Source organism: Ochlerotatus camptorhynchus, unplaced genomic scaffold, assembly GCF_037179485.1.
Source record: "Ochlerotatus camptorhynchus isolate MF236.1 unplaced genomic scaffold, CSIRO-AGI_Acam_v1.1 ptg000333l, whole genome shotgun sequence".
Classification (NCBI taxonomy): Eukaryota; Metazoa; Arthropoda; class Insecta; order Diptera; family Culicidae; genus Ochlerotatus; species Ochlerotatus camptorhynchus.
Genome location: NW_027040821.1, coordinates 243,822 through 271,412, shown reverse-complemented (window position 1 = coordinate 271,412; position 27,591 = coordinate 243,822). Strand labels below are relative to the sequence as shown.

Below are 27,591 nucleotides of genomic sequence, written 5' to 3'. Positions count from 1 at the left end.
CTGCTGGGATGTGCACCACAAGAATCGAGTGAAGGAAGTACGAAGTATTTACCACGGAAAAGAATCTGTCCGACTAGCTGGAATGGGTCAGTCAATTCTGAGTCAAGCGCAAACCTGTTCCAAGTACGAGTGTGAGGACGATGTCAAGTTCTTCGAGAACCGTATCGCCCAAGGTCATAAGGCTGGCAGTTCAGTGGGATGTGCGTGTTTCTTCGACATCACATTGAGGCTGGAAGTCACATCAATGTCTAACGAACAAGAGTGTGAAGGGTGTGATTTTTGCTGAAATTTTCTGGAATGTTGATTAAAATAGTTTACACCGACAAATTGGATGTCAATGAATATCAAACTTATTTATTTTCTACTCAGTTGTTGATGAAACCAGATTCAGTGTAGGGCTTGCAGCTCTGTAACTTCATATTCCAAGGGTCGTAGTTCAGCGGAGGTTCACAAGCAGTAGACTAAAGTTCCCATTTTGTGTAGAACACAAGTCGCAACTCGTCTTCACTGTTGTTGGTTGTACTATATCCCGTAACGATGGGTATTATGACTCCGGAGATGGTACCGAATCCGTTGGTAATCCCCATCAGAACAGCTACACTTTTTGGAGAAATATCTAAGGGGCTCAGCAGGTAATCGCACCATGCGACTCCGCCAAAGCCAACGACCAGAGTAACACAGATAACCGTAGGAGCGGGACTTAAGGTCAAAGCCCAGACCAACATGCATACAAGCAAGTGAAGTACTTCTGGACCTGGGTGGTGCTGAGGTAGCCGTGGATCTGCAGCCAACCAGCCAGATATCAGGATGTGCTTAAGAATGATGGACATCGCCAGTTATGGCAGAGCGGATAGTATTCCGGAGTGCTGTAGGTCACAGTTCAGGGTGGCTGATAGGGTTGATAGACCTTATCAGTCAGTACCTCTTCGCTCTCACTGCGGCCTGAGTTAATGTAGACACTTTCAAATATCTACGGCGAGAAGTAGCAATGATCATTAATTAAGACTAGGCTTACCATATCAAAAACTTGAAAAGGAGGACATTTCATTTGAGGTTTGGAGATTAAGGAGGACAATGATTCCTTTTCTTAACATTAAAGGAGGACAATGAGTTTTTATCAAACGTTTTAATAATATGTGCGCTAACACAAAATTCATGATTTGCTAAGGTTCAATTGAGATGGTTCATAACTTGTGGTAGATATCAATTTAATTCATGAAATGAAAACTGCAGCTTTACAGTCTTTAAACCATCCCAGCCTTTATCATGTACAAACATCACGATACATGTCATCGCTGATTGAAACCAACATTGAACATCTAAGCAACCTGTTAAATTTACCAGAGAGTTCATCGAACATTATAATTTATTTTCGAAATGGCAAATTTAAGTAAAAATACAGAAAAATTGATGAATTTTCACTGACTCTTCGAAAATAATATATAATGTTCGAAAATCCTTCTGTTGTTGATCGTCCGATTTTCGAGAAATTGATTGTCAAAATTGATTCCTGGTTTGTCTGAAATATGCAGGTTTATTTAAAAAAAATTCCATACGTCAAATTTAGGTTAAATTCACGAAATGGACAGCAACCTTGATCGCAGCCTAAATGTGGGGAGTTGACAGCTGTAGTATACTCATAGTCCCACCATCGAATGGCATTTGCTAGATAAGATAAAGTTGCGACATAATTAAACAAATAAGCTCTGCAAACAACGCTTTTTGAAAACAATTTTATTAATATGTTACTGGAAAAATGCAAGGATTAAAAAGGAGGACATTTTTGGGCAAAAGGAGGACATAGAAAAATTATTGAAAAAGGAGGACATGTCCTCCTTTAGGATACCATATGGTAACCCTAATTAAGACTCACTTTGCGGATCTCAACGCAGCAAACATGACCGATTAATTTATTGCACTCGACGGAGTGTTCTTTGAGCACTTCCATAGTTTCTATTTGAGAGCTATCTAAGCCTCTATACTATTTACATTTATATATTTTGGAAATTTACGGTGTTGCCTAATTCATAACGAATATACGCAGTGCTGTTACTGTTGTTTTCGTCATTTTCGAGCTAAGTAATCGTATGTTTTTTTTTCATTTGGCTCCATATATACAAGATAGAAATGGCGATAACTCGATCAAAATCGTGGCATCTGTTTTTTTTTTTCTGAAGAACCTAGAATTCACAGGGAAATTTATGTTTCATGAAAATACCTGGAATTTCCTGTAATCTCATCATTGCACAGATTATTTTCAAATTCTCCTACTAAGAATATTTTTAAGAATGCAATGCACTTTATAAACATTATTCTTTTCCAAAATTTCACGAAGACAATGTATATTGGAAACATAAATGCCCAATTGTGCTAATTTCTGAACAGTTTTGTACAATTTAATACACTCTTGCCCCGTATAAAGTTTATTTTAAGGAATATAACTTTTGATTAATTAAAGAAAATATTTAATAATTTATTGTTACTAATGTTTCAATCAACCATCAATAGTGACGTCTCAATGCAGAAATTGTGAAAAAATAAATTGGAAATTTCGAAAACCTTATTTTATGATGTCTTATTCTTATAAAAAATTAGCTTTGCAACACAAAATGATTTTTTGCATTTTTTTACGACTTCGATTCGGACAGAACTTTTTAGAATGCTTCATAGGAATACCGTGCTTAGGTTCATCGTAAGATAGGATTGAAATGATTTCATTTTCATAATATATTGAGGATGGCACTCTTGCCCCGGGTGACCTTCTTGCCCCTAGTTCCCCTACGTTGGGAACACCATTCTACCGATACTGACAATTATCGACAATTACAATTATGCAAAAATTATGTATTTTGGATTTTTTTCTCTTTTGAACAGAATGCGGAGTGGACTTTTTTGATGTACTGACCATAACAACCGACCAGATTCAAAAGTGTTTACGACCAGTAAAAATTACTTGGAAGTACTATTTACTATTCCAGTTAATTTCCGTAAGTAAAATTCTTGATAAACTGTTAGCACATGAACCGCTAAAACAAAAAAAAACTCTTTTTAATAAATACCTATGCAAAATAATTAGTTTGTTCACGTCGTTTGATCCAGGGCATCGTTTGCGACTTACCGGACAAGTTTGTGATTCTGTGCTATCTTCCGAAGCAGCAAGTAGTAGCAAACTATACATTCGTTCAGCAGAAACCCGGACGACACCGCACCGGAAGTGAATGAGATTTAAGAAAGTGGAGTCTCTGGAGAGTTCTTTTAAGGAGAATCATCTGGTAAAAGCCTAGATCAGACTGAAAATGAAATTCGCATCTACTCTACAGCAACTTGTGGTCAGGATTTTACGCTTGACCGTCAAGTGCCAGTATCCGGACAGGTGAGTAATACTCTAACCCTTGACTAAAGACCTCATTAGACTCCGCAGCACAATTCATAGAGAGTGCCAGAAAACTTGGCTGCCTAAAGGTCCGTTTAGACTATCCGTTTAGACCGCCGCCATAATGCAAAATCTGCTCGATTTTACTTTTGACACACTTTGTCGAACTCCCCTGTTAGCTGGTGTTTACACTGCTTGCACATGTCGAAAAAAATGCTAATTTAGATTTCAAAACAACATTTGTATCTGGAATCAAAAGTAAATGCTTCCATAATGAATTACTGGAAAATTGCTCTAGCTTTCGCAGGCGTATTTGATTTTATTATTTTAAATAAAATGAGAAGGAGAAGGTGAACTTTGTGGAGTAGGAAATGGTTGCTCAGGAGGAGCACCGGCAGGGATCTGGCTCATCTTGTCCTTCTAGAACTGCGATATTAAGACGAAAAAGGATTTAAAAACTTCGCCAGGATGTCGATACCAACTTTCGACAAGCTACTGGGAAAAGTTATCTATAGATTTACATGATTCCTTGGGTTCTGAAAATTTCTGTTAAGATCTCAATTCTGCATATTTCTCTGAAGACGTTCGGACGTACCTGAAGTTTTATTTCTGTTCTCTGGTAAAATATCTTTGAAGATCAACAAACTTTCCTGAAGACCTGAAAATTTCTCGGTAGTTCTACAAATTTCTTAGACGTTCTGTGTGTTTTTTAGAAGTTCTGAAAATTCCTCTAAAAATTTACAAAGTTCCTGAATCCATGCAGATTTAAGATCCTTAAATATCGAAATTATCTCTGATGTTCACTAAATGTCTACTAATCAACGAACTTCTCGAAAGTTACACAATTTTCTCTGTAGATTATCATGATTCAATTAATATCTGCAAATATCTCTGAACATCTACGTAATTCTGTTCTGAGGCATAACATCTCTGATCACGCCTTCCTTCGAATGGGAAGTAAAGCCGTTGGTCCCCGGTTCATGGGTCGATAGGTAGGCTCCAGGTAGGCTCCAGGTGTGGAAGCTGCCTCCCTGGCGTCGGTAGCATTGGTGCTCAGCACGGAACAAGATCGACAGAAAACAAATCAAAGGAAAAAAACAAAAACAAAACAAAATCAACGCAATTCCCTCAAGTATAAAAAAAAATTTTGAGCTTCCCGGAAATTTAAGGAAGTTCTCTGAAATTCTACTAATTTTTCTGAATTTGTGCAAATATCTATAAAGATCAGCGAACTTCCCAGAAGTTCTGTAAATTTTACTTAAAGTCCAAAAACCTCAATAAAATTCTGCATTTTTTTCAGTAGATCTTCTTTAAAGTTGTGTACATTTCTTTGTGTATTCTTGGCCTTCCATAAAGTTCTGCAGATTTATCAGACATTCTTTGAAATTAACGAAAGCTCTACAAATTATCTGAAAAGATTTGAATTTCTCTGAAGTTTTGTAAATACATTTAAAGACCGGCGAACTTTCCAAAAATTCTGTGAGTATTGCTGAAGTTTTGCAATTTTTTTCTAAAAATGTACGAATTTCCTGAAGTTCTACAGACTTCTCTTAGGGTCTACGGACTTTTCTGAAGTTCTTCAGATCTATATATATCCAACTTCCATGGAGTTCTGAATTTCTGCAAATCTTGGACTTTTGTACTTCGCTGAGATTTGTTTTTGAAATTGAAGTACTTTTCTGAAACACTGAATCACTGAATGTCTCTGAAGATCTGCAAAATTCTTTGCAGTTCTACAGATTTCTCTAAATATCTACTCTCCTGAAGTTCTGAAAATACCTTTAAAGTTCTGTAACGTTGTCTGAAGCTCCATAGTTTTATTCTCAAGATCTACGAATTACCTTGAGGCATTTCTCAGTAGATCTGAAAACTTGTCTGAAGTTTTGTATATTCCTCCGTAGGCTCTCAGGCTACCCTGAACATCTGCAAATGTCCTTGCAGATCTTCTAAATTACCTAAAGTTTACCTAAAATTACCTAAACTTATCTGAAAATAGTTGAGCTTCCTTGAAGTTTTAAATATTTCTCTCAAGATCTACAAATTTCCCTGAAATCGTATAAATATTTTTTTTAACCGCAGAACTGCCCTGAAGTTCTGCAAATTTCACTGAAGATCCGTTAAAATTTCTGACATTCTAAAAATACATCAGAAAATCTGCACTCTTTCTTAAAGGTCTAAACATTTATCTGAAGATCTATGACCATTTTTGTGATTTTTCCAAAGTTCTGTAGCTTTGTTCTGAAAATCTACGAACTTTACTGATGTTCAATAATTTTTCAGTAGATCTCCAAACTTTTGTGTAATTATTTACATTTCACTGTAGATTCTTGGACTTTTCTGAAGGTCTGCGAAGTTCCCTGAATATTTACCAAAATTTCCTTTATAGTTTTACAAATTGATCTGAAAATAGTTCAGCTTTCTTGAAGTTATGAAAATTTATTTGAACAACGTTATTCGTTTTTTTTTCAGATCTAGAAAGTTCTCTTGTGATTTTTCTGAATTTCTGCAAATTTCTTTTAATTTCTGTAAAATTTTCCGAAGTTTTGTAATTCTGCTCTCAAGATCTACGAACTTCCCTGAAGCTCAACAAATTTCTCAGTAGATCTCCAAATCTCTCTGAAGCTCTTAAAAATTCTTAGTAGGATTTCAGATCTGCTGTCTGGCATGCTTATTATTATATATTACATATTTCGTATTATATAAACACTGTTTTGTTGACGGCCAAACACACTAGATAATAAAAATCAGTCAAATTATACACATTGTATAGTGAAATGGGTTTACCTTGCTGCTGGATGCCATCAAAACACAAACCAAATCCATGAAATTTTAGAAGAAAAAAATCAATATTTTCATTTTACTTGCGACTATTTTGCTGAATGAGTCGAATGAAATTAAACACAAACCTATTACGTTCGACAAATCAAACGTCAAATCTGATCATCATCTCGAAAAATTGTGAACGCATTTGAACATTGCATCCGATAATATTATTGAGCAGTCAACTCGAATCAGACCAACAAATCAGATAGTCTAAAAGTACCTTTAAGGATATTGAGGTAAATGCTTATTCGTAATCCGCATTAAAAACAGGGGGAACGACACTCATTTGGATGTATTTTTTCAGTCTAGTAATTACTTGGGATTTTCGGGGAAAAACATAATTGATGGGATTTTTTTGAGTGTGTCGTGTTGACGAAAATTGAGCAGGGATAGAAAAAATAGATGGGAATAGATCAGGCAATTGATGTGATGTGAGGGATGTTAAAAAATTTCAGAGGGATACGAGTCTGAACGCGAAGAGGATAGGTGTAAAAAGAAGAAAAATTTGCTGCAATGAAGCGTCCATGAATTACGTAACGCTTATAGGGGGCGAGGGGGTCACCTATATCGTTACGAATTATACATAGGGGAGGAGTAGTAAAGCTTTGCGTTACGTAAAAAAGAGAACATTTTGTTTTTTTTTCGCCTCTTGATGTAAAGTTTGAAAATACAGGTCTTTTTTGACGTTTTTGGCAACGACAACGAAGGCTGTCATCACTAAATCTTGCTTTGCAAAATGGATCTGTTTTAATTGAGATGTTTGCGATCCTTGAACTTTTGAAAAGGAGGTACTCGATGGTACGCTGATCTTTTGTTTTTGTTTTGAATATTAATAATATAATTAATTACCTACAAATAAAAAAATACAAAACGAAATCAAACATTAATTAAATGAAAAGGGGGGGGGGTGTTTATAGAGCGTTGCGTAATAAATAGAGGGGGGTCATTGTCAGTGTAACGTTTTGTTCCAAAGGGGAGGTCAAAAATATTGATTTTTAGCTAAACGGAATTAATGGACACCGCTCGGGACACCACCCAACTATAATAACCAAAGCTCACAGCTCAAGTGCAGAAAACGGTTCCGCACCGAATAGGTCGAAACTGCACAGTAGGAGGAATGGGTGATGGCGATGGATTACAAGGTTCCGGTTAATATTCCCAGCTGTATTTGGACGGGAATTTGATCCGCAATATTCTCGCACAGAAATACATCACCCGGTAGGTGTCTTACTTTACCATTAGATCTTTCTTGACCAGACCTTGACCAGAGACGAGTAAAACTTGGGCCGAGTGGAAAAAATGACCTGAATTCCTTTTCCACCTGCTTGTCGTAGGGGGTTTCATTGGTAAGGCTTTTCCCGGGGCTAGAATCAGCAGTTCGAACGAAATCAATAGTTGCTTCACGCCTGTTCGGTAACTTCCATGCTACAACACACAGAGACCCGGGCTCTTATCCGTTGAATTCGATCGGTTTGAGTCCGGGAAATGGATGTGCGTTGCCGGCTCCTCCGTGATGCACTTGATGTTTTTTGCCCCCGAGACCGAGTATAGATGAATGGTCCGTCATCTTTTTTTAGTTTTCGCACCGATTTTTTACCGGCATGGCCAGCTGACATACGTGGTGTTTGTTGTGGAGAGTGTTGTAAACTGACAGTGAGTATGGCAAAGTGCTTCGCGGTCGACCTGAAAACTTCGAGAAACTGCACGGCTTGCTTGACAATTTGTGTGCATGCAGAAGGGATAAGTTGGGAATAGAAAGAATAGATAGGATGGATTGAAATTTTGTGCACGTTGAAAATTATATGAGAGGTTTGGGTAAAAATGGGATAATCCTGAAGTGTCGTTCCCCCTGATTAAAAATGGAACCCAAACCCAAATTTTCATCAATTTTGCTACACAGGAACTATTTTAAATAAGAACGATTACATTTGCAAAAATCACCTTATTAGCGCCCCTCGGTGTCAAACAGTGAAGTTATTATTTTGCTTTAAATCTTGATTTAAAAATCGAGATGAAAGTGTGTGGGCTCGAAAAAAATATCGCTGTGTTCAGAAAATGAACCTCTTTCAGATCATAATCCAGAGTGATTTAATATTTGGGCGTAGTTGCTTTTGTAAATAAACACGTCAACCGCCGATTTTTCGTGAATAAAACCTCAATCTGTTAAACAAGCTATGCCAAATGAAAGAGGAATAATTCCTTCACCTCAAAGTGATATTAGTTTTCGAAATTGAGTTTTCATTCGCGAGAAATCGGCGATTGACGTGTTTGTTTTCAAATGCAATTACGCCCAAATCTCAAATCACTCCGGATATATAAAAATCGATTTTTTTTTCTAAATTAAAGAACCCAATTCCCGCTTTGCCTTATTGAGTCCGAGCCAAGATTACTTCGGCAGTAGTCACAACCGGTAGAAACTAACGATTTTAAATAGTGAAATCCAAGTGAAACTTATGCGCCACTAGTGGCGGGAAGCGGTACTAGTCGATGGTGATAAATTTATGACAGCCGGTTCAAATTTTAGTGTTCGATTTATAAAGTACTCCAAAAATTTCAAAATTGTATGCTACGACCATTATCATGGATGATACAGGTAGGAAATTTTTCAAAATATATAATGTTATATGAATTTTCATTGCAATGCCGTGGCAAGTTGATGAAAATGCGTTTTTTGATGCTTCGATATTATTAAGGTTATGTTTTGTATGCTTTCAGATTCTCATCCCGAAATCGTCGTCCAAGTCAGTCTAGTCGATATACTGGATTACGTTGGGGATTCCGTGCGACCTATACGAGAGGGGCTAGCTGTCTTAGAGGCCCAGCATATTGTGTGCCTAGGCTACACCAGTAGATCAGCGAGAATCGAGGCGAAAGGGTTTGTTCTACAAAGTTCCCATCCCGGGGAGCGGCCACATGAAATTAATCTAAAATTACCCTACGACAACACACTTTGGGACTTGACCTGTACTTGTAAAGCCGGAACCAAAAGGTGCAAGCATATATTGCTGATTGCATCTGAAACTGGACTGTCCCAAAAATGCAAAAAGTGTGATAAAAGTGCACCTTTCCGTCGAATCGTTTTGATGTCTTCGCAGCACTTATTGCTTGCATCATAAGGAATAAGTGCACCGAAGACACCAAGACGATTAGACGTAAATTTGCAGTTTTATCACACTTTTTAATAAGTGAAAACGCGCTTATTAGTGTGAAATTAAAACGCGCTTATTAGTGAAAATTTGGTGTGAAACGCGCAATAATTGCCTGCCTTTTGCAAATAAGCTAGTGAGTATAGTGTATTAAAATTATTATTTATATGCTGTATTTATGCCAGTGCTGTAAATTCTCAAAATCATTTGAACATTTTTGATGAAAATGAGAAAAGTAGCTATTCGCTATCAAACGGGACCTCCTCCGAATGGGTGATATCAGTTGCTTAGTCATTTGACGAAGGCATGGATCATTCTCATTTGAGAAACGCTATATATCATTCAATTGAGTGTAACCTACACACAAACGGAGCTCTGGTCGACATTCCGGCGAAAAAGCTAAGCCAACCCGACACCAACCTGACTTCTATCAAACCCCAACCCGATGTTGACCCGACATAAACTCAAAATTGACCCGACAACAACACGACATTGGGTCGACATAGACCTTAAATTAGCCTTACATTGATCCGACATCGGGTCGACTTGTCTGTTCGGGACCATTTTGCTGGATTTCTTCCATACTCCACTGTCTTATATCAAATGATACTGAGTGACTCAATTGACAGTGACAATGAGCTTCGAATGAGAAAGGGGCTCTTCAAATTATGGTCATGTGAGAATTCGTTTACACAGAATTGATTGAATGGTTGTAGTGGTTCATCTTCAATCGAATGATATGAAAATTTACAGCACTGATTTATGCTATCGTTTCAGGTTTAAAACCTTGGAATACATATCCTGCACAGATGCAACGCAGGCTTGGGCCACTCAAAAGTTGAAAAAACCAACCTCGTCTGGTTCAGGAAATGTGCTGCGTACGGAAAGCAAAGCCACTGACCAGCGTCGACGACACATTCAGGGTAAACTTGTTGTCTGATGCATTCGCGAAGCTGGTGGCAGGTAATATTTGTTTTGATATTTTGAATTTAGATGCACCATATATCGGTCTCAGTTTAATTTTTATAATTTATATAGCTTTCATATTTTAAACTGCAGTTTTTGTTTTTCAGCTGCTCCAGATTCTTCTATTTCGAAGCATATTTCTGGACGTCATTACAATCCAATACAGTTTAGATCCGGCATAAGTACTGTTGGTGTTCTTCAATCTCGAGTGTGTTGTTCGGTTGAAGATCTGCAGCAGCTGCTATTCAGTAGTGATGACATCACAACAACAGTAGGGATTGGTACCACGCTTCTATCTCAAGAGGATCAAGAGTTTTACGAAAAGGTTGTGTCCGTAACCCAGGGGGATGTTCTGCGAATTGCTGTTGAGACGGCGGCTCAGAACAGTAAGGAGTGGCAAATGCAGCGAGCCATACGTATCACAGCAAGTTCGTGCTATAGCCTGTACACATATTCTAAAAACGAAAATCCTAACTGGGAAAGGAAGATCCAGCAGTACCGTTCCGATTCAAATTTCGGACGATTCAAATTTCGGACACTTTCATTTTTAATTAAATATTACATCCAGTTAGAAACAAAGTAATAATGTTAGATGATCGTGGAGGGCACTAGTCAAAAAAATTTAAAATTTACAAGACATGTGGATCATATTCGACCGAGATAATCAACTTTTAAAAGTGTCCGAAATTCGAGTTTAAGTGTCCGAAATTTGAATCGGCACGGTACCTTAAGCCGAAAACGTTTCTAACGAAAGAGATGCGTTACGGGAAACAAACCGAACAAAAAGCCTTCCTTTGCTACTCACGGAAAAGGATTCCTACCATTCAGAAAACGGGATTTATAATCCATTTTGAAGAACCATGGATCGGTGGTAGTCCGGATGGGATCGATACACTTTGTGGCATAATCCTGGAGATTAAGTGTCCTTTTTCCGGGGAGGCTAACGGATTGAACTGGCTTGTGGATAATTGTCCCGCTACAAAACGGTATGTGAAGGTAGACGAGTATGATGGTGAAATTAAATACACGCTGAACAAAAAGCATGCCTACTATGCACAAGTTCAAGTCAACATGTGGGTGATGAAGTGTATCAGAACTGATTTTATTGTGTATTCTTCCAAAGATGATGACTTCATCGTCATTGATGTTTTTTTTTTTTTTTTATAATGCGTTTATTTTTCCAGGCTCATTTACCGTAGCTTTGCGGAGCCGATATTCATCGTTTGGGTACAAAATTACTTAAAACTAACGTTAGTAAAGCGGGGGCCGATTACTCGCGGCTTTCTCGAGGTTAGGGGTAACAAATTGTAACAAACGGGTGGCAGGGTAGGGATTGAGAACACAAGGTTTTTTAGAGCAATGTGCTCTTGATCTAGAACTAAGCGACATACTGGAGAAAAAGACAAACATGGGGGTACACCGATGGAGACCTAGCAACTTGAGAGAACACAAGAAGACACTAACTACTAAATCCTCAGATCGATCCGTTTTAAAAACACATAAATTAAATTAAAATAATCGAGATCTCGGCTCGCCAAGATGTCTCTAACGGGCCGCATAGGTTGTTTTCCTCGGGCCCTGAGGGATGCGGATAACTCGGATCTAGCAACACAATGTAGGGTGCATGACCAAAGTACGTGGTCGATATCGTGATAGCCACTACCACAAGCGCACAAATTGCTGCCTGCGAGCCCGATTCGGAAGAAATGCGAGTCTAACGAGTAGTGATTGGACATGAGCCTTGACATGACACGTATAAAGTCACGGCTCATGTCCAATCCTTTGAACCATGGCTTGTTCGACACCTGTGGGAGAATAGAATGTAACCATCTTCCCAGATCACTCTCATTCCATTTTTGTTGCCAGTTGGTGAGGACGTGCTGACGGGTAATTGAAAAAAATTCCGCAAAGGCGATTTGTCGATCAAAAATATCGCCTTCCATAGCGCCCACCTTAGCTAGTGAGTCCGCTTTCTCATTACCCGGAATTGAGCAATGAGATGGGACCCAAGCTAAGGTGATAGTATAGGAGCAGTTAGATAAAGTACTCAATTTTGCTCGGATTTCGGTCAGGAAATACGAGGAGTGCTTCATCGGCCTCATTGATCGAATAGCCTCCAACGAGCTAAGGCTATCAGTAAAAATAAAATAGTGATCAGATGGTAGTGAGGCAATTTGCTCTACTGCGTAAAATATGGCTGCTAGTTCCGCAACGTATACGGAACAGGGTTTTTGCAGTTGATATGAGGCGCTATGAAATTCGTTGAATACTCCAAATCCAGTGGAAGCGTTTATAGTTGACCCATCTGTGAAAAAACTCTTATTGTTACTAACATGGTGGTACTTGTTTGCAAAAATTAAGGGAACAACCATCGACCGATGGTGATCTGGTATTCCACGGATTTCTTGCAACATGGTCAGATCAAAATTTACAGAGGAACTATAAAAGTCTTGGAGGCAAACACGAGAGGAATTGAATGAAGAAGGGCCAATCTCCAGCGTCATGTACTCGTAATAGAGACTCATGAATCTTGTTTGAGGATTTCTGTCGAGCAGCTTCTCAAGTTTTCTATTACCAATGGGTTCATTACTTCACAACGGATAAGAAACCGGAAGGACAGTTCCGCGAAACGATCTGTCAGTGGGAGAACACCCGCGAGTACTTCGAGGCTCATCGTATGCGTCGAGTGCATACAGCCAAGCGCGATTCGGAGGCAACGGTATTGAACCCGTTGCAGCTTCAGGATATGTGTTTTCGCCGCGGATTGAAAACAGAAGCTACCGTACTCTAGAACCGACAAGATGGTTGTTCGATACAACCTGATCAGATCTTCCGGGTGTGCTCCCCACCAAGTTCCGGTAATTGTACGAAGAAAATTGATTCTTTGTTGGCATTTTTGTTTCACATACGCAATATGTTTTCCCCACGTGCTTTTGGAATCGAACCAGACACCTAAATACTTGAAAGATATACTTTGAGTGATTGTTCTACCCTTTAGTTGAAGCTGTAACTGTGCAGGATGATGCTTCCTAGAAAAAACAACCAACTCAGTTTTCTCCGGAGAGAATTCGATACCCAGCTTCATTGCCCAAGTAGACAAATTGTCTAAGGTATCTTGCAATGGTCCTTGCAGGTCCGGTGCACTTGGCCCTATAACGGACACAACCCCGTCATCTGCAAGCTGCCTAAGCGAGCAATTTTCATCAAGACAACCATCAATGTCTTTTACATAAAAATTATAAAGAAGGGGGCTTAAACATGAGCCCTGGGGGAGACCCATGTAACTAATTCGTGAAGTTGTCGAGTTTCCATGAGAAAAGCTCATATATTTCTCAGACAACAAGTTGCTCAAATAGTTGTTCATAATTGGTGAAAGCCCACTATCGTGGAGTTTATCCGAAAGGACATCGATACAAACAGAATCAAAAGCCCCCTTAATGTCCAAGAAAACTGAACCCATTTGCTGTTTTTGCGCATAGGCCAGTTGAATTTCAGTTGAAAGCAACGCAAGACAGTCGCTCGTTCCTTTGCCTCTCCGAAATCCAAATTGCGTATCTGAAAGTAAACCATTCGACTCGACCCATTTGTCTAGACGAAAAAGAATCATTTTCTCCAACAATTTCCGTATACAGGACAGCATCGCGATGGGACGGTACGAGTTATAATCCGACGCGGGTTTACCGGGTTTTCGAATGGCGATAACTCTTACTTCCCTCCAATCATCCGGAACAATGTTGTGCTCCAAAAATTGATTGAATAAGTTCAACAAGCGTCTCTTCGTGACGTCTGGGAGATTTTTGAGCAAGTTGAACTTGATTCTATCCATTCCTGGAGCTGAGTTGTTACATGAAAGGAGAGCAAGTGAGAATTCCACCATCGAAAACGGGGAATCTACTTCGTTATTACCCGACGGACGATCACGAACGTTGGTTTGAACCGGTACCGAATCCGGGCAAACTTTCCGCGCGAAGCTGAAAATCCATCTGTCCGAGTACTCCTTGTCTTCATTAATCGGTGATGACGCGTTTCGCATTCTCCTGCCGACATTCCAGAGTGTTCTCATGGAAGTCTCTCGCGACAAACCATCGACGAACCGACGCCAGTATCCGCGTTTTTTTGCTTTAATTAAGTCCTTAAAGGTTTTCTCGAGGTCGGTGTACCGCTCGAAATCCCCGACCTTACCGTGTTTGCGGAAGCGTTTAAACGCGGCGGACTTCTCGCTGTTCGCGTCGGTGCAATCCTTATCCCACCACGGGGTGGGAGGTCGCTTGCGGACGGAAACACCCGGAACACGTTTCGTCTGTGCTCGCAGCGCACAATCGATGATGATACGCGCGAGAAAGGAGTACTCGTCCAGCGGAGGAAGTACGTCAACCGATTGACTGGCATCAAGAACCGCGGACGCGAATTTTCGCCAGTCAATGTTTTTCGTAAGATCGTACGCGATGTCGACCGAGCGAGTAGAAGATGAACCATTGGTAATAGAAATTTTGATTGGCAAATGGTCACTACCGTAGGGATCTTGAATTACTTTCCACGAGCAATCCAACGATAGTGAACTCGAACAAAGTGAGAGGTCTAATCTGCTTATTTTTGCTGGAGGTTTGGCTACTCGTGTTGCTTCCCCGGTGTTCAGAATTGTCATTTTGAAGAAGTCGCACATGTCGTATATCAAGGTTGAGCGGTTGTCGTCGTACAGTTCCCCCCAGCCTGTACCGTGAGAGTTAAAATCTCCCAAGATCAACCGTGGCTCCGGCATAGCCGTGCAGATATCCGCGAAACTTTGACGAGAGATCGCGGTTTTCGGTGGAAGATATACTGAGGCAATACTGAGGCATTTACCTCGAATATTAACCTGACATGCAACTACTTCAATGCCTGTCACTGAAGGCAGATCGATTCTATAGAAGGAATGGAGCTTGTTGATCCCCAGAAGCACCCCTCCATACGAATCTGCGCGGTCAAGGCGTATAATGTTGAAATCGTGGAAAGCAAGATCGTTGTCTGAAGAGAGCCATGTTTCACAAAGGGCAAATGCATCAGAAAGTGAGTTGTTAACTAAAAATTTAAATGTGTCAAGTTTTGGCATAAGACTTCTACAGTTCCACTGAAGAACAGAGATCATATCCCCGACCTCATTCGGAGAATTATCCATCAAAGGATATGATCGATGCAAGGAAGGACCACCTAGAAGCTAGTTGCTTCAAAAGATTTTTCACCATTGGCAGCACTAAATTAATAATGCTCCTCGTTGAGTCAGAGATATTGAATATACTGAAGAAGCTATCCACAATACCAGAAAACGTGAACATGGGGGCATGTTCTTGCTGATTATTCAGCTGCTTTTCTGGCCGAAAAACTGGGACATCTGGGGTTTTAGATGATCCTGGAAGTGACGGAAAGTTCTTGTCATAATTACAAGGTTGAAAACCCGGTGGAATGGGTTTCGGTGCATTTCCGTTACCTCTTGATTTTTCCAAGGTGGGAGGGTGGTCCGTACGAGTGGCCTTACGAGGCTTTTCGGTGGTGTGTTTTTTTGCTCGTTTTCTCGTATTGCCTTTAAAGACAAACGGACTACCCTCACCGCCCTCTGAGTCAGAGTCTAGATCATCAACTGGCAAAATGGAGAACGTGTTACTGTTTTTTGGTGTGGTCTGGGAAGATGAAGCGGTATTCTTCAAGAGTTCTGCTAGTGTTCTCTTGGAGCGAGCTTGCAGAGACCGCTTAAGTTTTTCTCCCTGCTGTTTGTACCTCGGGCAGTCAGTCAGGGTATGCAGGCTTTCCTTGCAGTACACGCATTTTGGAGGAGCACCGCAAGGGCCCTCTTGATGTTGCTCGCCACACTGATCGCAGCGTGGTTTGTTCGAGCAGTAGTCCGATGTATGACCAAGTTGTTTACATTTCGAGCAGTTCATTACCCGAGGTACAAACAGACGTACAGGCAGCCGAACCTTGCCAATAGCGACGTAGTGAGGTAACGCTGAACCCGAAAAGGTCACACGAAACGAGTTTGACAAGGAATACGTTTTTTTGGAGCCTACTACGGATACTGACTGCATTTGAAGGCAGTCCAATATCTTCACCTTCGGCAGGGCACGGTTTTTAAAGATTCCGAAGGAATCGGGATCCAAGAAATCATCACTAGTCAAACTCGCTTCGGTGACCACTCCTTCAATTTCTACCTCACTACTGGGTATGTAGACTCGGTATTCCAATGAAAAAAGCTCGCACGCAACAATTTGGTTAGCCTGCTTCCGGTCATCAACGGTAACGCGCAGTTTTATTGGTGTTACCTTGAAAATATCGGTAACGGCTGAAAAATGTGTTGTTAGATCCTTAGAGATCCTCGGAATGTTCAAAGGTTTTTGTTTGGGCCGGAAAAAAACAACCCATGGGCCTTTCGAGGCTTCTGGGTAAGCCTTTAGGCGGGGGAGCGCAGAGGTTTTCGGGGGCAATGGTGTGGGGGGTGCAGGTGGACGAGGAGGAGATGGTGGAGGAGAGGGTTGTGGGCGATATCTTTTCTTGGGATATGCTCCAGTATTTTTGCTGGAGAGCGAGTCAACTGGAACGTCAAGGGTTTCCATTTCCACAACTTCCTCGAGACTTTCGTGTGAGGTGGAATCAAGAGTTTCGTCGTCTGAGATGGAAAGCGACCATCCCCCGCCTTTATCATTTTCATCCATTGCGGTTAAATATCGCCGCAATGGTGTTTTTGGTAAATATTTTACAAATAATTACAGTAATTTCAAATAATATCAAAAATAGAAAAACAAAAATGCAAAAATAAACAAAAAAAAAAAATTGATATAGTTTTACTCTACTAAAGAGTAATATGAAAGAAACAAAAAAAAAAACCAAGAAAAAAAAATAGAAAAAAAATATATATATATACTGAAAAAAAAATTGGATCACCCTAACTATACTCTACTTAAAAATAGTACGAGAAAAAAAAATCAAGAAAAAAAAATAATTATAGATATATACTATTTACAAGATTTTGTATCACCCTAATTATGACCCAGCCTAATCTAATACTGGACCATGCGGGGAGATGCGATACTGGTGAAAACAAAGCGACACGGTATACCTATTGCACTGAGGCGGCAGATGACTGGTGCGATGCTATTGTATTCCCCAACGGCTGTTGGGTCGATAGCCTTGCAGCTGGTATGCCTCTTTCGCCTCGGTAGGCAATTTAACGTGCTTTCGTTGTTGCTATCAATGGGCCGATAGTGGTGATGATTTTACAGATGTTGATGTTAAAGCTGGACCGTAATCAAAGCGCTCGGCGTATGATTAACGGCTTCCTCACTCGCGCACTAGTTGTCTTAACACTATGCCAACTAACTTTGGCGAGAAAAAACCCTCGCGTGGGGAAAAACTCAAAAACTCAAAAACTAGTGTCGTACAACGAGACCGATGCGACTTGATCGGCTCAGCGTGCGAGACGGAATGGTCATTGATGTTGTATTTGATGAAAAGTTCGTTCATGATCTGAAGCAAGTTCTGAAGGAAGTTTATTTTCAACATGTGTTGCCAAAATTAAAGCGATAGATCAAAGGTGATCACAATCGATTAATATTTAATTAATAAAAACTGAATAATTAAACCTTTTCGTTAATTTTATTCGAGTACACTTATATGGTGGAGCAAATGGGACCCATTTCCGTCACACGCTTCAAAAATAATAAATACAATCAGCAGCATTCAGCGGTGCTGGTGGAGTAGTGGTAAGCGTGACTGCCTCTCACTCCAAAGGGCCTGGGTTCAAACTCAGTCAGCGCCGTCAGGATTCATAAAATCTCTGATCACGCCTAAAGTAAAGCCGTTGATCAACGACTCATGCGTTGATGGGTCGATATGTAGGGTCCAGGTGTGGGAGCTGTCTCCTTGGCATCGATAGCATTGGTACTGAGTACGGAAAAAAAACAAGTAAAAAACAATCAAAATTCATGCATTAAATTCATTGCTCAAGAATAAATGTAAGGGACTGCTAGGTGACTTAAGGGGGTGGCTAAAGTGAAGTGAGGTATGCTAAAATGGTACCACACCCTATTCAATAGCTTTTTTTCCAAGAATTCGAATCTATTTTCGGCCTCTGATAACTTGTTCTGTATATTTTACTCAATATAATACCATCGACAGACATTCACCCATATTATTGTTTTCGTTCGAACCGTATTGCATTATTGTAGAGTAAGGTGGGGCAAAATTCGTTATGGTGCGAGATGAATCATGAACTTGATTTTTTTTTTTTTTTCAATAGGAACAGGCTGTAAATGTTTAAAAATACAAACCATTATTGGGGATGCATTGCATTCTGATAAAGTAATTAATGTACTAGCTGACCTATCTTGCCCCACCTAACCCAACTAGCATTATACTATTTATATTTAGTATCATAATCGACGTATATCGGTAGTACAATGATGGCTGTCGTAATTGTTTCACTTTGTTATGGGCGTTGAGCAATGGTGCAGATTATGCAAAACAAATGGGGTAGATGTACCAGTTATGACTAAACGTTCCTATTATGGTGTATTCCATTTATGGCCTATGGGAATCTCATAGGCCATATTTGGAACACACCATAACAGGAACGTATAGCAATAACTGGTACACATACCCTGTATGATTTTTTCCTCACATTTCCCTACAAACTTTGAAATTCTCCCTTCAAATCGTAAACCATGTTGAATTGTGGTGCAGATTTTTGAAATCGTAATAAAATTATTATTGTTAACCCACCTTATTAAAAATACTCATAAGCTTCTGATATATTAGCTTTTATGGTATTCAGTTATTTTATGAATAAAGATACAATGCCGGCCTCCCGTCCAAATTGTATTTCACTGTCAATTAAAAGAAGTACTGTTCAAAGTTTTATTGAATTAAAATAAAATTAACATTTTTGACCCAAGTAGTTTTTGTGTGCAGATGATTTGCATTCATTATTTTGAATATCCTAACGATTGATCCGGTGTATATGTAGACGACTGTCGCTGGTAACGAAAATATCCTGGTGTACATGTAGACGACTGCAAAAGGAAAAGATTAGTTTTTTTGTCTTCATTATATAATTTAGTCATATTTTTCTCAAAATGGATTAAACATGGGAGAACCATATTTTAATTAATTTAATTTATTTAATTATGAATTTTGTTAAAAAAAATCGGAGACCTATTAAAAACGTGTTCTAAGACGTGATGTATTTTGCAACATAAAACAAGCATTCAAAGTTATTTTTGACACCCTACTTGAAATAGATTCTCCCACCTGCTTGAGATATTTGACACTCTATTTGATTTAAAAATGATAAAAAAAAACTAAATAAATTACTTTTCAGGGTTACATTCGATCAAAACTTATCGTCTTTTAAGATCGGTGCAGATAAGTTTACAATTCCGCAAACAATTTTCATGATATTGTCAATATGTCCTAGTACACTTGTGTCGATGTCACCTTGCAGAACGCCAAACAACTTTATTCTCGCAATTACACGCTCCACATGCACACGAGCTTTTGCAATTGATTCGTTTAGCAGTGCATCTTCTGTGCTTAATTTATTTTCGCGTAGAAAAGGTGGGATGTGCAACCGAATTCCATTTTCGTTGCACTCTTTCTCGATGGCGAATCCCTTATCAACCATGATCTCATCTTGATATTTTACCAGCTTGTCAATGAAGTTTTCCTTAGTAAAGATGTATTTATCTGATGACTTCCCTGAATACGCACGACTACAGAAGCTTATAAGCCCTGCAGGTGTAACACCTAACAAGAATTTAACTGTTCGCTTGTGCGTGTAATTTGAATAGCTTGCAATTCTACAATTCAAGCAGTTTTGTGATGCAATGCTAACCTCTGTACAGTCTAGAACGCACCGAACATTTTCAAACTTTCCTTTGAAGCAATGTGGGATATTATTTTTTATTTCATGTCGAGATGGCCAATATACCACACTTCCTAGTTTTTCTGAAAGTAGCTGAACGGTGTACGCGAAGTATTCAGCAGCAGTTATTGGTGATACGCAGAAAATAGTTGATAATGCAGCAAATGATAGGTTTTGCTTCAACTTCACCAACGTTAGTATTACGCGATCCGTAGTGTGCATTTTGTATTTCTTCGGATATACATTATCTTCCATGGTTCTGACCATTGCACATACAACTTCCAACAACTTCAAGGATGAAATACCGGTCCATGTCGTTAGGTCCTTTCCCGTTATTAAAAAGTCGCTCAAAATGGCTTTGCCATGTGTGTGAATAGTCTTTTCAAGAATATTTTTATGAACCGTTTCTTCGTTTTCCTCTTTTCGAGGAAGACTTTCATCGTTGAAGCAGTTCAGGTTACAATTATGGAGCTCGGCATTATGTAGCAAAATCATGACAACTATTCACGGAATGCAATCCAGAAGGGCCAGCCTGTGGACTATCGGTTAATGGTACTGTTTGGTTCAGGGATGAATTTTCAGCTGTTTCATTGGAGTTCATACTATGGTCAGAGTGACACTTGATGTCTCCTGTTCTTCTGAAGGATTCAAAGATTCGTTTGTATGGATCATCTGTCCGTGACTGAACTTGTTGTAAGAATGTTAAAGGAATGTTACGAGATGGTACTGCAGTTTTCTTTAATACATTCGTACCTGGGGAATATCAATACAAATATTAATTGTCACAATTATGACATTTTAGAAAACATGGTTGTTTAACTTTAACAATTATAGCCGCTTCTACTTACCTGAATTATAATCGCTGTCGTGAAAGTGTTGGCTGCACACAAATGAGTTCTTACGTGGTTTGGATCCCATTTTCACAGCATGCATCCAAATTTTCGCCTTGACCCCATAATTCGGAAATTGATGCAGAAACACGCCTTTGCTGGATTTGGTTTAACAACCGTAAACTGAGCACATTCTATTGCTTTTTGGTCGAACATCTTCCTTACAATACTTGTGATCAAGCAGACACTGTGGCATCGGATTCTGCTTGACCCTTCTGCGATGAATCGCTGTAGACTTCACTGGCCTCTTTAGGTTTTTAGTAGGCACTGCGCTACTCTTCAGATATCGAGATGTTACTGAAAATAAAAAGAAGTATTGTTCAAACAATCACTTTACGAGCAAAATTTAGCTCAATTTTTGCCATGTTTAAAATGCTAATGATACATCCCCTCTAAACTAGTGGGTTCCTGATCCAAAGTAGAACATCTCGCATAAACGCGAACCATCACTTGACATTACCGATAATGGTTATAAATTGTTTATAATCTCTCCTAAACTATAACTGAAATGTTTATGGAACTTTTCATGAACATTTGTGTGAAAGTTTTAACCTTATTTGTTTTGGTTTTTTGGAAGTGGACCTTACAAATAATGGGTTTTTAAGAACTATTACCATTCCAAATTCTTGTTTTCTCCATACATTTTCGGAAAGAGAACTAAATTAGAACCTTTTAACTTATGTTTTGTGAACTTTAATGTTAATGGTAATGGTTATGGTAGTCCGTAAGGTCCATTAATGGTTTTGTAACATCGATCAACTTTATGTGGAATAAATCGAGAATTGGTTGCCTGTAAATTAATGATTACCAATTCACGATATATTTCAAAGTGAACCGATAATACAAAACCATACATGGACCTTACTGACTACCATAACCATTATCATTAAATTTCTAAACCATAAGTAAAAAGGTTCTCTTTCCGAAAGTATACGGAGAAAACAAGAATTTGGAATGGTAATGGTTCATAACAACCCATTATTTGTAAGGCCCACTTCCAAAAAACCATAAAACATAAGGTTCAAACTTTCACACAAACGTTCACGAAAAGTTTCATAAACATTTCAGTTAAAGTTTAGGAGGGATTTATAACCATTATCGCAGAAGCAGAAAATATCGTGTGAATTTACGACAAATCTAGCGTTAAAAACGTGTGCACTATACATCGCGGAAATTTACATGTATTTTTCAAAAAGTGTAAAATTTTCAACATGTGTCGAGTGGGGTAAGAGTACCGTATCCAATAATTTTGAAAATAAACACATTTTCAATGCTAATTCACCCATGAAGCTATTGATGGTGTTCCTGCAGCATTATAGAAAGTTCTGTCCAGTACGAAGTTTTACAAAAATTGCAAAAAAAAAATCATTTTGTGCTGATGTCCGAAAATCGAAATTATTTATTGCTGATTGCAACTGAAACTGGACAGCTTATATAATCTAAAAAGTGTGATAAAAGTGCACGTTTCAGTCAAATCGTTTTGGTGTCTTCGGTGCACTTATTGCTTAAAGGGTGTCCACGATGAAATTGCCACACTATGAAATTGCTCTAACTTTTTAACCGTTGGGTAGAATTTAATGAAAATTTGGGTGGATTTAGTTCATAGTGCATTATTTACATCCTGCAAGTTTTAAAGTCCTGTGATCAAAACTCGCGGAAATGGAGTTGAAAGAACAGCTCGTGCGTCATAAAATCTTGCGCATTCATCACGAGAACAAGGATCTCTCGCATCGTTCCATCGCTAAAACGTTGGGAATCGCGAATTCCACGGTTTCGCGAGTGATTAAGCGGTTCGAGGAACGGTTGACCACCGATCGGAAGCCCAGAAGTGAAGGAAAAAGTATTCCGTACAACACCAAAAATCACAACCGCGTAGTTGGGGCCTTCAACCGAAATCCGAACGCCTCCGTTAGGGATGTGGCTAAGAAGCTGCACCTAAGCCGAAGTTTTGTCCAGAAGGCCAAAACTAAGGCTGGGCTTCGAACGTTCAAGGTACAAAAGGCCCCTAATCGCGACGAGAAGCAGAACAAGTCCGCCAAAACCCGTGCCAGTTGTACCTCAACATGATGACGAAAGTTGAATGCTGCATCATGGACGACGAAACATATGTGAAGGCCGACTTCAAACAGATCCCCGGCAACCTGTTTTTCACGGCCAAGGATAAGTTCAGCGTTCCGGAGCATGTCCGCACTCAGAAGATGTCCAAATTTGCGAAGAAATTCCTGGTTTGGCAAGCCATCTGCACGTGCGGGAAGCGGAGTGCACCTTTCGTGACCCAGGATACGATGAACGGACAGGTGTACATAAAAGAGTGCCTCCAGAAGCGGCTGCTTCCTCTCCTGAAGGCCCACAACGTCCCAACAATCTTCTGGCCGGATTTGGCCTCGTGCCACTACTCCAAGGACGTGCTGAAGTGGTATGCGGACAGGACAATAAGGTCAGTTTCGTGCCGAAAATGTTCAACCCTCCCAACAATCTGGAGCTCCACCCCATCGAGAAGTACTGGGCGATTATGAAGCAGCACCTTCTTAAACGACCTAAGGTAGTGAAGACAGTCGAGGAACTTAAGAAAATATGGGTTTACATGCAAAAAACGGTTGATTCACAGGTTGTGCAGAATCTTATGGCCGGGGTTAAGGCCAAGGTGCGGGCATTTGCGTATGGACTGTTGAAGTTTAATAGTTATTTCTCAATCCCTGAAAATTTGATGGCAATCGAATGAAAACTCGAATTTTGCGAATCAATTTTGTGTGTGGCAATTTCATCGTGGACACCCTTTACTTGCCAAGGAGTAAGTGCACCGTGTAAGTAAGTGAAAACACGCTTATTAGTCCAGTTTGGTGTGAATAGCACAATATAATAATTAGACATCATAACATAAGGATTTTCAAATTTCAAAATATTGTTTCCTACAACTCCTGCATTGAGGCATCATTTATAACGAATAATTGAAACGTCAATAACAAAGAATAGGTCAATATTCCCTATAATTGCTGAAAAATCATCTTACACGGGGCAAGAATTCCAACCCTATAATTATGAATAAAATTATACTAAAATGTCAAACAATCTGCATAATTTAGCATCTAAGTCTTCGGTAAGCTTGTTTTCACTAAATTAGGCCAAACCAGCTTCCTAATATATAAACAACAATAGTTTTCATTTGAATTCATTGGTAGTAGGGTAGTAGCTCATTTGTTATGTATTGAATAATATTGTTAAATTCAATAGTTAAATCGAGTAAACAATAACAGCTTTTGTTAGCATGATTAATAATCAAAAGGTTATGTTTATAAACAAGCATTAATAGATTTCACTCAATTTAAGACGCATGTCCCTTTTGCCTCATAGCGGTTGGCACTCTTGCCCTATTGCAGTTTAAAAAAAGATTTGAGATGACGTCATCTGTAAAAATCGTAAACAACTTTTGACGAGATTTAACATGCATTACATTGCGGTGTAGAGACTCCTATAAATATCCACTATTTGGCATACATAGAAGGTAAAATTGTTAAGGTTGCATTTTTGCCCCACCCCAAGACCCTATTTCATTGATAGTTACAAACTTTCACGATATTTGGGAGGATGCAGTTTTGATCTAATCTGCTTACAAAAGATGGAGTTTAATCTCATCTACCGAAACCTATTTGGAAATTCCACAACAGTTCATTAGATTAATAATAACAGTAGAGGTACTCTAAAACAGGGTGTAATTGATCAGCGGGATGAATTTGAGCGTTGAAGTTTCGCATTATTGTGGTCATATATTTAATGTGAAAGGTTGCTGAACAAGGATGAATTTTTAGGCCCTTAAACTAAAAAATATTACACTTGAAGCAAATGAATAAGAAATTTCAATGATCAAATTCACCCCGCTGATCAATTACATCCCTTTTTACGGTATTTTAATCCATTGGGACAGGCAATAGCTCTAATATAATCAATCAAGGGGCCTCTCTTATTACCTCAGTCGGTTAAGGCGCAGTTATAAAGAATGACCATGCTGGAGGCGGCTGAGATATTAGTCATGGGCATAGAGTACAGGCTTAGAAAGCTCTTAATTCAGAACTGTGAAAGTACTCAAGTTGAGGGCCGGAGTGAAGTCCCAGTTGAGATGTAATAATGCCAAGGAAGAAGAAGATAATCGATCAAAACAAACAAATATCATCTGCATAAAGTCCGAACAGAATCCTGCTCTTTCCGACTGGACCGGGTTTTACAGTGGTTAGAAATACTTGCTCCCCTCTAACCATTGTAAACCCCGGTTCAGTCGGGACTAGCTCGGTGTTATTCAACCGCAAACACCTCAATACTTCCTTTTTACAGTGTCACTATGCTTTCGTCAAATAAAACCGAGCATTACACAGAACAGGAATCTACTCCTTTGCACACAATGTACTAACCTGTAGCAAAATCATTCTCCTTAAAATGCTTTTGACATATTTTCCATCCAGCTGTGTTGATGTCCAAGCAGCCAAGTAATTTTGCCCACTTTTTCCACACCTTCGATGTTGAAGAGGGAAACTTCTCCATCCTCCTCGGGTTTTTCGAACGGCATCCCGCAACGCAGCAAGCTTTTTTGTCTGCTACCTTAATCATTCCAACTGGCAATTCAATACAAGGTATGGCAGTGGTCTTCAGCTTTCTCTGAATGTCTGTCAATTATAAAGTTACAGCACATTATAAATCTAACACAAATGCAATAGAACTTACTTTCAACAAAATCTGTGTCAACAAAATGCTGGGAGCAAATTCGCTCTGTCCCTGTTCCATAAACAGTGGCAACTTTTCTCCACTGCCTAAATTTGTTGCTCCCCGAGTTCGGAACCCGAAAAAGTAGAGATTTGTCCTCGTTGCATCCCGGGATAATGCAACGATCCTGCAATAACAAAGAAAATGTTAAGCGGTGGAGCTTGCATAACGTAGTCTAAAAATCAACTTTTTTCGTGAATGCAAGCTGTTCCGGAGAACAAGAGGGCTCTTTGCCGATTTCTTTAGCAGATCGCAACTCGATGATTGGTGCGAAAACAGCTTTAAGCTGGAAATTTATTTTTAAGTTAGTTCATTGTGTTTACATAGAATAGGGCGTTACTTACAATTTTTCGGTTTTGAGCGTGTTTTACGTGTTCTATTGTTCGTTGAACAATATCGTATTGTATTGTGTACCTCGTGTTTGTCTCACAATCTATGTTTTATAGTTTGTAGGTTAGAAATAGTATAAGAATTCAATTTTAGCTACAACTTACTATCTGTGATAACTTCACTGTGATATTTAGGTTTTAATTCAATTTGTACTGTGTAGAAATCTTTTAACTGTGAATATAGATAATTTTACATAACAAATTTCAAAGTTTCAATAGAATAATAAATTTCACACCTTTCCAATCTCAGCTCACTACGTTATGACGTTTACGTTGGCATGAAACAATATTCCGTTCTCCCGGTAAGGATGGCTGCAGTGGATGCTGCTGACAGCTGTCGTTGACCCTGTCGAAGAGTGCGATCACAATCCGCCAACAGTGCCCCCAGTTTGCAACATCCTCCCCCCCGTAACACTGGCCAACGGTCCAGTTTTACCAAGCCTAGCCACTCTCTTTAATTTCCAAAATCGCAAGCATCGACACTGGCCTCCTCATCAACCCCCTCGCAGTCTGTATGACGGCTTGACGAATCCTGCCATCGTTTCCTAATGTAACTTCTTGGACACGTCCACGGACCCAATCATTTCTCGCATTGCCGTCGACCACCAGAACGAGATGCTGAGAACGAGATCTACTCGTCGATAATCAGCAATGTAAGTCGGTGCGTTCTAGGAAGAATAACAGGGAACTTCATCAAGGTCGTTATATTACTTGCTGCTTTTATACGGCTGTCCACACGTAGAATTCCTTGTTGATCCATGAACGGACACAATGAATGGAGAACACTTGAGCATTCCAAGGAGATTTTCGTTCAGTCATCAACAATACCATCTCGTCCGGATATGTTTGCCACTGTACTGATCGGAACAACGTAGTTTGTGCTAGATGCAACTCGTCCCGAGAGAGAATTCCACTTTGTACCTCAGCACCCACTCGTTTCTGCTTCAGATTGTCAGTAAAACGCAACATATAGGCCACAGTTCTCAGCAGACGTTCCCATTTGGAAAATCGTTGATAATCGATTTCTATTCCGAGAACATGAACTTTACGATGTGCGTGGCAAGGACGCAACTCTTCTTCTGCTGCTTCGTTTAACTGGATTTTTTTCTGTTGTGGCCATTCTTCCTCATGTTTTCGTAGGAACTCAGGCCCTTTAAACCAAACACCATCAGCTTCAACACAAGGACCTGTTCCCCACTTCGTTGCAGCGTCAGCAGGATTTAATTTCGTAGGCACCCAATTCCATTCTTCGACATCTGATAGCGTGAGTAGCTCACCGATCCTGCAGGCTACGTATTGCTTGTACCGTCGATGATCAGACCGTATCCACGACATAACGGTTGAAGAGTCGCTCCACAGGAAC

The 27,591-nt window shown here is 39.5% G+C and overlaps 1 pseudogene; it reads right to left on the bottom strand.

The window, feature by feature from the left end:
* Positions 1 to 365: 365 nt before the first annotated feature.
* Positions 366 to 27,591, bottom strand: part of LOC135708707 (uncharacterized) — a 32,370-nt pseudogene continuing 5,144 nt past the window's right edge.